Here is a 13,040-nt window from a genome sequence, read left to right on the forward strand (position 1 = left end):
GAAAGGACTAAAGGAAGCTTGCTTTTCTTGTTCTGGACTACCATAGATTACCAGAAGATTTTTTTCCTCCACTCACATTTAAAATATATAAAGAAAAATGGAATTTTAATAGCAACATTTTTAGCAATAAAATACTAAAAACACTGCAAGTGGTTAATTTAGATGTCAGGGAGAAATTAACATTACTTTTCAATCTACCACTTCTGTAGACTCATGTTGCTTTTTAATTTAAATTGGCATGTGCCTTTTAAAAACATGAAACAGTCACACATTTTATCTGTGAAAAAATCCTAAATATAAAGTATTAACAAAATACCTTGCCCAACCTTCTCAGGTGATTGATGAGAACTGCTTTGTGTATTTCCTCCTCGAACATTTCCTACCACATCCAAACTCAGACTGTACAATCACAGAAACAGGCTTTCACTTTATATGTCATACTTCAACTTGCTTTTCTCACTCAATAATAATCCTAGACATCCCCTGCCACCACCCCTCGGGTAAGAGATATAGGCCATAATTATTATTTTTTATCAGCTACATAATTTCCCATAATATTCAGAGTTTATTTAACTCAACTTTCTCCCTAATGACTCACTGAAGAATGGGACCTCCTTGATAAGAAATCATCAGAAAAAATGGTTGAGGATTGTGCTGCTTCAAAAACAAGACTACATTTCTGGCCAAGATGGAGACATAGATAGACATGCTTTGCCTCCTTCCACAACCATAAGAAGGAAAAACAACCAGAACTACCAGAAATTTGAACTGCAATTTTTCTATTTGCAATGTTACCTATTTTCTATGGTGGTGTTTTGTCTTTTTTTTTTTTTTAAGTTCTTGGGGTTGCTGATATTATGAATAGTAAACTTTGCTATATGAACTGCAAATATTTTTTCCCTCATCAATAGTTTGATTTTTAACTTTAATGGCATTTATTCTATAAGCACTTTAAATCTTATCTGGTCACATAATTCTATCCTCATAATTTTATTTTTTACTTTTTACACACAAAATATGTCTTTAGAAATACTAATATCATCTTCACATCTAGGATCACACTATGTTTTTGTATTTATTTGGACTATATATTTTAATTAAAAATTTCCCATAAAGATGTTATTGTTTCTTGTGAAATTTATTTCTATTAATATAATATTCTAGGCACTGATATAAATGCAATTTACCTTTTTAATTTTTATTTATTTCTACCATTCTACCTTGTTAGTTCCAATGAAGAGAAAAGCTATTGATTTAGCTATATTGATTTTCTTTAACAACCTCACTAGATTCATCTATTAAATTTAATATTTTAATAAGGTCACCTGGGTTTTATTAAAATATGATATTTCATTTGAAAATGAAGATGACTGTTTTCAAGATTGATTTTGGAGTTAATTGGATTAATTTATCAGCTACAATGATACAGCTATATAGTAATATACTAAACAGTGAAGTGGGAATAAGAGGAATTCATGCTCCTTATTTTCAGTGAAAGCTTTTTCAGTATTCATACTTAATGGTTGCAGTGGGTTTTGTGAATTAGTTTATTCTTTGTATAAGGGCTTTGCTTGTTTTCCAATTCTACTTAGAGAATTTTTGCCTTCAATTTGTTGAGGTAGTGAAATATATCACAAGAGTCCTTGACGTTGACCATTTATACATTCCTGGAATATACCCTAAATGATAATACTAATGTTTTGGATTTTATTGAATAATATTTTTGTTATAATTTGTGTAGCTATTGTCATATATGAAATTGGTCTATAATTTTACTTACACTATCATATCAGGTTTTTGTTAAGCTTATGCTAGTTTTATCATACTTATAGTTTTCCATTGTATGATCTGTAATTGCTTAAATAAAATTAGAAATATCTAATCTTTGAAAGTAGATAAAATCAAGTAGAAAAGCCAAATGGGTCCATTCCTTTTTGTAATGGTAGATCAAAGTTTTCCAATGTTCTTCTAATCAGTTTCATAACTCATCCATCAACTTGGTAGTTTATACTTTGCCAAGAAATCACAAGTTTCCTCTAGATTTTCAAGACCTGTTTTAGAATACATTTTCCCAGAAAAGACTGGTTCTGTTGGGATGCATGGTTTTCTTACAAATTTGGTAACCCTTTAAATCAATTTTGTGGCTGATGCTCCTCAGACCCTGCAAGTATGTGACTTGGCCCTCCAATCCCACATAACAGCAGGATTGTGCTTACACATTTTTCTATCCACTTGGAGTCAAGATCAAGAGAGACATTTTCCTTATCACTTCCTTCTTTCATTGAGGTACAGACCATTATGTGTCTGATGTTATGGGAGAGTCTCTATTCCGACACTTCATCATACACAACCTCTTCTTCAGTCCTTAAATTGTAAGTTATAGGTGACAAGGATATGCAAATACTCTCAGGACAGCTACTGGCTCTAGTGACCACTGGGCATTCTACACTTGCATCACAATTTTTGGCCTTGAGAACATTTCTTAATTTTTAGCACATTCTGCTAAGTATTTAAAATGTTTTAATATTTAGGTGCTATTTTTAGTTGATTCACAGATACGTGATTTTCAGCCAACTTTTGGGGCCACCTTGTATGTATTTTCTATGAAAAATATACTACCTGATTTTGTATGTGAACACAATCAAATTTTTACATCTTTTGATAAGAAAATCCAACCTGCCCATATATACAGTATTCCCTCACTTATTGTAGGTATTACTTTCCAGACCCCCCTGCAAAGTAGGAACCTTACATTTATTCTACACTCTTAAACTTATGTAACTTTAACAACATAGGCATACAGTACCACAAAATCCCGCAATAAAGTGAAAAATCTGCAATAAATAATTAAATTTAATATTTTTTTAAATCCCACGATACAGTGAGGCTGCGATAAGTGAACCGCAATATAGCAAGGGACTACTGTATATATATACACATACATATAATAGTATGTCTGGAAAAAGTCCAGCTATTGTTATTATAATGATAACAGTTTGTGTGACATCAGTATAACCTGGCAGCCAAGGAGAGTAGATTGGAATGTACATGTGTGAACAATGACGACTTCACTGTACTAGTTAGTGAGGCAGTAGATGCCATTCAGTGAGCATATACACTGTGTGGTTGTCACATTCAAAATGACTGTGTGAGTAGAGCAATTGGTCTACATCAAATTTTGCATTAAGCTTGAACATTTCTCTGTGGAAACTATTCAAATGACTCAGAAGGTTGCAGCTATGGGCAACTGGTGATTGGCAGCTTCATCATGACAATGTGACCACTCATACATCATGTCTTATGCAGAGTGTTTTTGTGAAACATTAAATCACCCAGGTGATTTACAGCCCAGATTTGACACCCTATGACTTCTGGCTTTTCTCAAAACTAAAATCGCCTTTGAAAGTGAAGAGATTTCAGACTATTGATGAGATTCAGAAAAATATGATGGTGCAGCTTATGGTGATTGGGAGAAGTGTGTGCAGTCCCAAGATGCCTTCTTTAAAGGGGACTGAGGCATCATTGTCCTATGTACCATGTTTCTTGTATCTTGTATCTTCTTCAATAAATGTCTCTATTTTTCATATTACATGGTTGGATACCTTCTGGACAGACCATATATATATAGGCTCACTGCCTCTTACTTTCTAATATTTTAGATGAGTCATCCAGTGAGCAGTCTATTTATCTATCTGGGCTTTGTACCTTATTTAAGCCTGTTCAGGGGCTTCAAAGAAATTTTCTTTATGCTTGCAGCAGAGGAAGGTCTTCAGGATATGCCTAGAAATATATATATATGTGTGTGTATATATATATATATTTTCTTACCTGATTTGAGAGAGGAGATGGGTCTTTGAAGGCAGTTATACATAAAATGAAATACTATTCAGCCTTTAAAAAGAGGAGAATACTGCTATATGTGAGAGAACAGATGTACTTTGCTTCCTTTGAGTCATTTTTTCCACTTAATCTCCCATACTAATAATTCTCAGTAATGACCATACTTTAAAAAAAATTATTATTTGAAAAATTTAAGCAAAGTTTCAGACTTTGTTTTGTGCCATAATTGCCTATCCTCCAGACATTTAAATGATCTAAAAACTCATGGCCCCTTTGCTGGGCATCATGAGGAAGCTACGCTGTGTCAGAATTCTTCACTAGCTGGTGGAATCCATTCCCAACCATTCACCTGTGTGTAATTCAGCTTCCTGGACTAAAAGCAGCCAATGGGCAGGTGAAGCTCTTCTTCAGGGAATTAAAGGCTTTCTGCACCTAAGCAGAAGCCTCAGGGGGCCAGGGGACCCAAATCTTTGCCACAACTCCTAACAAAAGTCAATTCCTTTCTAGTCTTGGCTTCTTAGTCCAGAACTTGCAACAATATGAGGAAGCCCTCTAGACATCTTGGGGGATCTCTTGAAAAAATGAAACAGATGTGTCCATCCTGAAGGTACCTCAGAGCCTGACCTGGCTGTTAAATTAGTATAGGGAGAAGTGATGGGCACCCATTTATCCATCTCCCTTCACCTGTATTTTCAGAATTTCATTCCAATGGGAGGAATATAATTCATACCAAAGTGGCTTTTTTTTTTTTTTTAAACTAGGGAACTACAGTTAACACTTGAAAAACATGAGGATTAGAGGTGCCGACACACCACATAGTTGAAAATCTGCACATAACTTTTAACTCCCACAAAATTTAAGCTGTCCCTCAGTATCCATGGGGAATTGTTTCCAAGACCTCCACAAATACCTAAATATGCAAAGAGTCAAGTTCCTTATATAAAATGATATATCTGCAGTCTCCCAACCACAGATCAAAACAGTACAAGTATTGACTGAAAAAAAATCTGTTTAAGGGACCTACACAGTTCAAATGTACATTGGTCAAGGCTCAACTTTACTAATAAATGCATAAAATATTTCTGAATATATTGTCCAATTAAAATATAAATACAATTAATTACTTTATTAACTTTGTATTTGTTACCAAAAAGACAGATGGAATGAACTGTTTAAATAATCTTAATTCATAATAAAATATACACAGGATCAATGTGCATTATTATTTGCTTGGTGGGAAAACTATATAGTTTCAAAGATACTAAAAGGTATTAAAACTGATTTTGAAAAATGTGATGTGATTAATATATAATATCTGCATTTCCACTCACTTTTTTTCTGGAATTCCTTATTCTTATTCTCCTGAGATCAAATACCTAATTTTTAACATAATTTGTTAATTGTTATAAGCTAACACTTTAGTTTTTTATTTTAAGTATATTTTATTGATTATGTTGTTACAGTAGTTCCATTTTTTCCCCCTTTTCTCCCCTCTGCCCAGTACCTCCCTTCCCTCCAGCAATCCCATGCCCCTTAGTTCATGTCCATGGGTTGTTATATAAGTTCCTTGGCTTCACCCTTTCCTATATTATTCTAAACATCCCCCTGTCTATTTTGTACCAAACAATTTTGCTTCTCAGTCCCTGCACCATTTCCCCATTTCTCCCCCTTCCCCCTCCCAGCTGATAACCCTCCAAATGATCTCCATATCTATGACTCTATTCCTATTCTGGTGTGCTTAGTTGGATTTTGTTTTTATTTTTTAGATTCAGTTGTTAACAGTTGTGAGTTTGTTGTCATTTTAGTGTTCATAGTTTTGATCTTCTTTCTCTTAAGTAAGTCCCTTTGGCATTTCCTATAATAATGGCTTGGTGATGATGAACTTGTTTAGCTTCACCTTGTCTGGGAAGCACTTCATCTGCCCTTCCATTCCAAATGATAGCTTTGCTGGATAGAGTAATCTTGGTTGTAGGTCGCTTTTCATCACATTGAATACTGCTTGCCAGTCCCTTCCTGCTTGCAAAGAGTCCTCTGAGAAATCAGCTGATAGTCCTATAGGAACCTCCCTCTAGGCAACTCTTCATCTCTCTCTTGCTGCCTCCAGGACTATGTCTTTATCCTTCACCTTTGGCATCTCAGTCATGATGCATCCTGGTGTGGTCCCCTCTGGGTCTAGCTCGCCCAGGACCCTCTGTGCTTCCCAGACTTGTATGTCCATCTCCTTCGCAAAATTTGGCAAGTTTTCCTCAGTTTTCTCAATTCTTGCTTCCTCATTCTGCACTGGTTGACTGTTTTTTTCTTCCTTATGTTCCAAATCATTGATTTGAACCTCAGTTTCCTTCCCATCACCATTGATTTTGTGTGGATTTCCTTCATTTCACTTAGCATAGCCTTCACTTCTCTTATGCGTTTGCCGTACTCAAGAATATCTGTCAAGCTTGTGAGCACCTTCATTACCAGTGTTTTGAATTCTGCATCTGTTAGGGTGTCTATCTCCTCATCGCTTAGTTCTCCCACTGGAACCTTGATTCATTTCCCCTTTGGGGCCACACTTCTCTCTCTCCTCATTCTGACAGGCTCCTGTGTTTGTTTGCCTCTATGTCCCAGGCAGAGCTGTCCTCCTGTTATGTTGTAAGGGGCGGAGTCTTAGGAATTCATCAGTACAGGGTGACCTGTTTCACCACATTATGGCCCTGTATATATGGGGCAGGGGTCTGAGAGGGAACATTGTCACCTGCCCAGCACTCACCACTTTTCCAGGCACCTATCCCACTTCCACACCGGACTGGCACCCCTCTAGCTGCTGCCCTGGCAGTCATTCCCAGAGTGGGTGGGTCTGTGGGTGTCCTAGGACTGTGGGGGTCCTTTAAACAAGCAGACTCTCCTGAGACTGCAGTTTCTGCCTCCACCCCAAACCCCACTGGTCTGTACAGAAGCAATAAGGCTTGGTTTTCCCCGGAGCTGGGACGGTGAGCTGCCAGGTCTGGTGAGGCGCTGGGAACACTCCCCAGGTGTCCCATCTGACTTTTTAAAATGTGTGACTGCACTTTCTGCTGGCCTGCCACTGCCGCTGCTGACACCACACAACATCCGCTCTGCCACAGCTCCGCTCCTCCTACCTGTCTGGATGAGTATTTCTTCTATATATCTTTGTTTGCTGGACTTCCATGCAGTTTGATTTTATGGAACTTCTGGTTGTTTGTAATTTTGAGGTAGTTGTATTCCTTCTTAGTTGTGGAGGGAGATGCAGCGTGTCTGTCTATGCCTCCATTTTGGCCAGAAGTTCATGAATTCTTTATATAATTTGGATATCAAACTGTTGTCCAAAATATCATTGGCAAATATGTTGTCCCATATAGTCAGTTCTCTTTTCATTTTGATGAATGTTTCTTTAGCCACACAGAAGTTTTTTACTTCAATGAGGTCCCATTTATTTATTCTTTCCTTTATTTTCCTTGCCCTATGAGATATATTGGCAAAAATATTGCTATGAGGTATATCTGAAATTTTACTGCCTATCCTTTCCTCTAGAACTTTTATGGTGTCATGACTTATATTTAAGTCTTTTATCCATTTGAGTTTATTCTGGTGTATGGTGTAAGTTGGCAGCCTAGTTTTAATTTTTTACATGTACCAGTTCAGTTCTCCCAACACCATTTAATGAAGAGGATATCTTTACTCCATCTTATGCTCATCATGCCCTCTTTGTCAAATATTAAATGACCGTACAGACTTGGTTTATTTCTGGGCTCTCTATTCTGTTTCATTGATCTATATGTCTTTTCTTATGCCAGTACCAGACTGTTTTGATTACGTTGTATTGTAGCATAGTTTAATATCGGTTATTGTGATCTCTCCTACTTTGTTCTTCTTTCTTGAGATTGCTCAGGCTCCTTGGGATTTTTTTTAGTTCCATATAAATTTTTGAAATATTTGTTCTAGGTCTGTGAAATATGCCACTGGTATTTTAATAGGGATTGGGGTAAATCTATACATTGCTTTGGGTATTATGGACATTTAAATGATGTTAATTCTTTCAATCCATGAACACTGTATATGCTTCCGTTTATTTGTATCTTTCTTAATTTCTTTCTTCAGTATTCTATAGTTTTCCCAGTACAGGTTTTTATGTCCTTGGTTGAGTTTATTCCTAGGTACTTTGTTTTTCTTATTGCTATAATAAATAATATTTTTCCCCAGTTTCTGTTTCTGATATTTCATTGTTGGTGTGCAAAAAATGCCATTAATTTCTGAATATTGATTTTGTAATCCATTATTCTGCCAAATTCATTTATTAGGTTGAGTAGTTTTTTGGTGGAGACTATAGGGTTTTCTATGTACACTATCATGTTGTCTGTCAATAATGACAGTTTTGCTTCTTTTCCAATTTGGATGTTTTATTTCTTTTTCTTGTCTGATTGCTGTGGCAGAACATCCAATACTATGTTGAATAAGAGTGGTAAAAGCAGACATCCTGCCTTGTTCCTGATCCTTAGGGGAAAGGTCTTAGTTTTTGCCTGTTGAGTATAATATTGACTGTAGATTTCTTGTATGTGGCCTTTAGTATGTTGAGATATGCTCCCTCTGTTCACAATTTGTTGTGTGTTTTTATCATAAATGGATGCTGAATTTTATCCAATGCTTTTCAGCATCTATTGATATAATCATATGATTTTTGTTCTTCATTTTGTTTATGTGGTGTATTACATTAATGATTTGTGAATACTGTACCATCCTTGCATCCCTGTAATGAATCCCACTTGGTCATGCTGTATGATTATTTTAATGTATTTCTGACTCCAGGTTGTCGGTATTTTGTTGAGGATTTTAGTATCTGTGTTCATCAGCGATATTGGCCTATAGTGTTCTTTCTTTGTTGTGTTTACCTGGTTTTGGAATTTGGATGATTCTGGCCTCATAAAAAGAGTATGGGAGTCTTCCTTCTTCTTGAATTTTTTGGAATAATTTGAGATGGATAGGAATTAGCTCTTCCCTAATGTTTGGTAAAATTCACCTGTGAAGCCATCTAGTCGAAAACTTTTCTGTGCCGGGAGGTTTTTGATTACTGCTTCAATTTCACTAGTTATTATCAGTCTATTCAGGCTTTCTGATTCTTCTTGTTTCAGTTTTGGAACATTCTATGTTTCTAGAAATTTTTCCATTTTGCTCAGGTTGTCAAATTCCTTGGCATATAGTTATTCATAGTAATTTCTTGCCACCACCCCCCTTGTATTTATGTGGTATCAGTTGTGATTTATCCTCTTTTATTTTTTATTTTATTTATTTAGGTTCTCTCTCTCTCCTTTTATGAGTCTGGTTAAAGGCTTGTTGATTTTGTTTATCTTTTCAAAGTATCAGCTCCTGGATTTATTGATCCTTTGAATTGTTCTAATAGTTTCTGTGTCATTTAATTGTGCTCTGATCTTTATTATTTTCTTCTACTCATTAGGGCTTTGTTTGTTGTTGTTTTTCTAGTTCTTGTAGATGTAAAGTTAGGATGTTTATTTGAAGTTCTCTGGGAGTCAGTGGTGCAGATTTTCCCAGTTGGTGGTGCTTTCGATCCTGTAAGAGGTGGGGGTTGAGTGTGACTTTCCCTTCTAGGATGTTTGCTCTCTCCCAGGGATAAGTAATATGAGTAAGAACCTGCAACCTTTTGATGCATGGGATGATGCTTCAGCCAACTGAGCTACACTGGCCAGGCCACTATACTCATATTTGATATTTACACACTAGGATGTTAGTTGACCTGCTGTGTGCTTCTATAGCTTAAACCAAGATTGAGATCACTGCTGACTTTTGTAAATAAGGTTTTACTGGGACATAGTCATTCTGAGACCAAACTCACTTTTGCATAACAGTGGTAGAATTAAGTAGTTGAGACAGAGGGCACATGGCCTGAAAAGCCTAAAATGTTTACATTTTGACTTTTCAAGTAAAAGTTTGCTGACCCTGGCTTAAACTCAAATCACCTTTATAAACTTTTTTAAAAAGAGAGTGTTTTATAAAAATTAAGTTTGATTAAAATGACTTATCCACATTCATTTGAAACAAATCACTTTTACTCAAGCACAAATTTCTGATAGAAAGAGAAGTGATAATTTAATTTAAATGAAGACCAAATATGCTTTGGATAACTTACCCAATATCAATTAACCAAAGTGGAACAAATTCTGAATGTTTTAGTAGTTCAAGAATGTAGTAATGTCTATATAATTAAGTGAACTAAATCATCTCTACTACTGAGTTTATTAAAATCATATTCACTTTCAATAGTTTTAAAAAGGGGCAACAATTAATAGACACACAATATATAATAGGTTCTTCTATACAATCCTGTATGTCTGTTTTTTTAAGTTAGAAAAATGTTGTAATATTATATATAAAAATAAAAAATAATGAGGATTTATAAACTACCACTGGACTCTACCAATGCACTTAAATAGTGTCAGTGAACTGTGGAATATTAAATTATTTGACATTTTGGTTGAATTGTTTATAGCATGGTCATAAATCAGCTAACACACATAAAAACACAGAAAACAGACTAATTTTACATGTGAAAAAATTAGGTAAAATTTATTGGAAGATTCCGTTCCCGGTGGGTGGCATATGTATTTATGACTGGCCACCCACCCTGGACTGGATCCCCCCCCCAAAAAGTTAATATAATCTCTAATCTCTAGGACTCCCTCAGGAGCAGATACAGATTGTTACTTTTAGAGAGACTGGTTTAATTTCAATCATGTGTAGACTGCTCTGTTTTTTATTCCTAGGTATTTCTGTCATTAGTCTGGTTCTAATTTCTGGTCCTAACACTATAGTACAATTCTTCCACCTCACCTATCTTCCCACCTCATTCTATGCTGAGCCTTTAACTAACCTTTGAGTGTTTTGTTCCATGTTAACCAATTTCTTCTATGTTCTCAATCTTCACTCACAGAAATTGTTTCCTATGTCCTTGCCTCAACTCGTTCTGTCGCTGACCTCTATTAATCTCTGTCACTGCCATGTGACCCTGCCTATACTCCTTTCCCTAAGAACAGGCCTCATGCTGAATGACTTCAATGTCATTGTGAAGATTCAGCTAACACCTTAGCTTGGTAGTTCCTTGCTATTTCTGTACCAACTCCATCATTTTGCTTAAGCCACTCATATCCATATAAAACCCTAGATTTTTGTATTATCTCAGAATCATTCTAAAATTCTAAATCGTGGATCCCAATCTTTGATCAATATCTTACCTTCTAGCTATTTTATTCCAGCACTTCAACTACACCTGTCCTTTGACCATTTAAAGACTCTTTATACTTCATGTTATTCTTTCATTCTCTTATTTTCACTTTTTTTCATATCCAAACTAGACCACAAGGTCATCATTTCAAATATTTTGCCAGCCACCCCAAATCCCTGATCCTTTGACTCTCAGCTCTACGAGCCTGAAAAAACTAAAACTGAATCAACCTTACTGTTGCTTTTCTCCCCTTAATGCAAGGCCTAAAGAAGTCACAGACCCATCTAAATTGCTATCAATATAAATTTGTAGTCTCAAAATTCAGGTGGATCTTCAACATTGCGTTGATGTATCTTTAATTAGCTTTTTTGCATTCTCCACAGTACCCACTTCCCTCTCTCCTTTCTGTACAATCTTCCCACTTCATTGTCTCTTCATCAGGCTGGATGCAGACCTTGCTTTCTACTCACAGGACAAACAGAAATAACTTGATGGGGATTTCTTCAACCTCTAGTCCCTGTGTTTGAATTTCACTTGCAAATATTACTCTTAGTTTATATGTATTTCCTCCTGCTTTACATGACAATGCATTCTTTGTATGCTGGTTTTGTAGCAAAATTATACCAGGTGCTGAATATAATTTCCTTTTTAGAAAGACATTGGTTAATAAAATTATATAGGTTTTAAGTGTACAATTGTATAATACATCATCTGTATATTGCATTGTGTGTTCACTGCCCAAAGACAAGTGCCTACTGTCACCATATAATTGACTCCTTTATCCTTCTCTACTTCCTCCCAGTCCCTTTTCCCTTTGGTAACCACAATATTGTTGTTGGTGTCTATGAGTTTCTGTTTGCCTTGATTGTTTGATTGTTGCTTACAGTTATATATTCCACATATGGGTGAAATCATGTTTTTTTTTTTTTTTTTACTTTTTTCATTTGACTTATTTTTCTTAGTGTGATATTCTCAAGATCCATCCATGTTGCTGCAATGGGAGTATTTCACCTTTTATGGCTGAGTAGTATTCCCTTGCATATATGTACCACATCTTTTTATCCAGTCATATAATTTCTTCATGAGCCCTCTCACTGGTTCTCCACAGCATAGAAAACTTGTTATTTACTGTGTAGCTAACCTGTAAGATCCATATATAATGCAATAATTAGGCAGCATCACATCATAAAGACTACTCCCCTGAAAGTTTGGTACAAATTATACATTGTTATAGGAAACAAGCCTCCATGATGAGGAGAATTCACAAGTGACTTCTGAAAATTTTCTTGATACCCACATAGATGTTTATATTCAATAGGTGTATATCATAAATTATTTTTCTGAAAAGTTTGTGTGTGGGTGGATTGAATTTTTATTAACCAAGTCAATTTTTAAATGCACTGAGAGAATTCTTGATATCAAAGAGAACTCAACTTAATGGCAAATTGATTTTTTATGTGATGGCTTTTGTAATAAAAATAAATTGCAATTTTTCTGCTTCATAAGTTTACATTTTTATATATAGGATTTAGTATGTGCATATCTCACTTATATGGTGAATGGGTTTCTAAAGATTATATGTCAATCAGTTTTCCCACAAATATGTAATCACTGAATTCTAAGATACATTTTAGAAATAATTTTTCAATGACAAAACAGTGGTCTCTGGAAATCATTGAAATATGTAAGAATTAAATATTGACAAAGTTACCAAATCAATAAAAGTTACTTCTCTAAAACTCTATCTTGTATGTAGCATACTAAAAGATGCTTATTTACTCACTAAAGCTATCTGCTTTTGGCTTGACATCTTTAATGCAGGTTGTAACAGCTCACTCTTCAGTACAGAAATGATTATATTATCTATTTCAGTTTTCCTCCAGCCCCATCTTTGGTACTGTTGAGCTGACTTGCTTGATAAAATCTGAATTTGTGCTTGCTTACGCTTAGTAGGAAACAGACTTACACA

At 35.4% G+C, this 13,040-nt stretch overlaps 1 protein-coding gene across 2 annotated transcripts in view; it reads right to left on the reverse strand.

The window, feature by feature from the left end:
* The window catches only part of NALCN (sodium leak channel, non-selective), a 413,720-nt gene that overhangs the window by 232,906 nt on the left and 167,774 nt on the right, over window positions 1-13,040 (reverse strand). The gene's annotated exons all lie outside the window — the stretch shown is intronic.

Source organism: Furipterus horrens, unplaced genomic scaffold, assembly GCF_987537825.1.
Source record: "Furipterus horrens unplaced genomic scaffold, mFurHor1.1.pri manual_scaffold_12, whole genome shotgun sequence".
NCBI classification, from domain to species: domain Eukaryota; kingdom Metazoa; phylum Chordata; class Mammalia; order Chiroptera; family Furipteridae; genus Furipterus; species Furipterus horrens.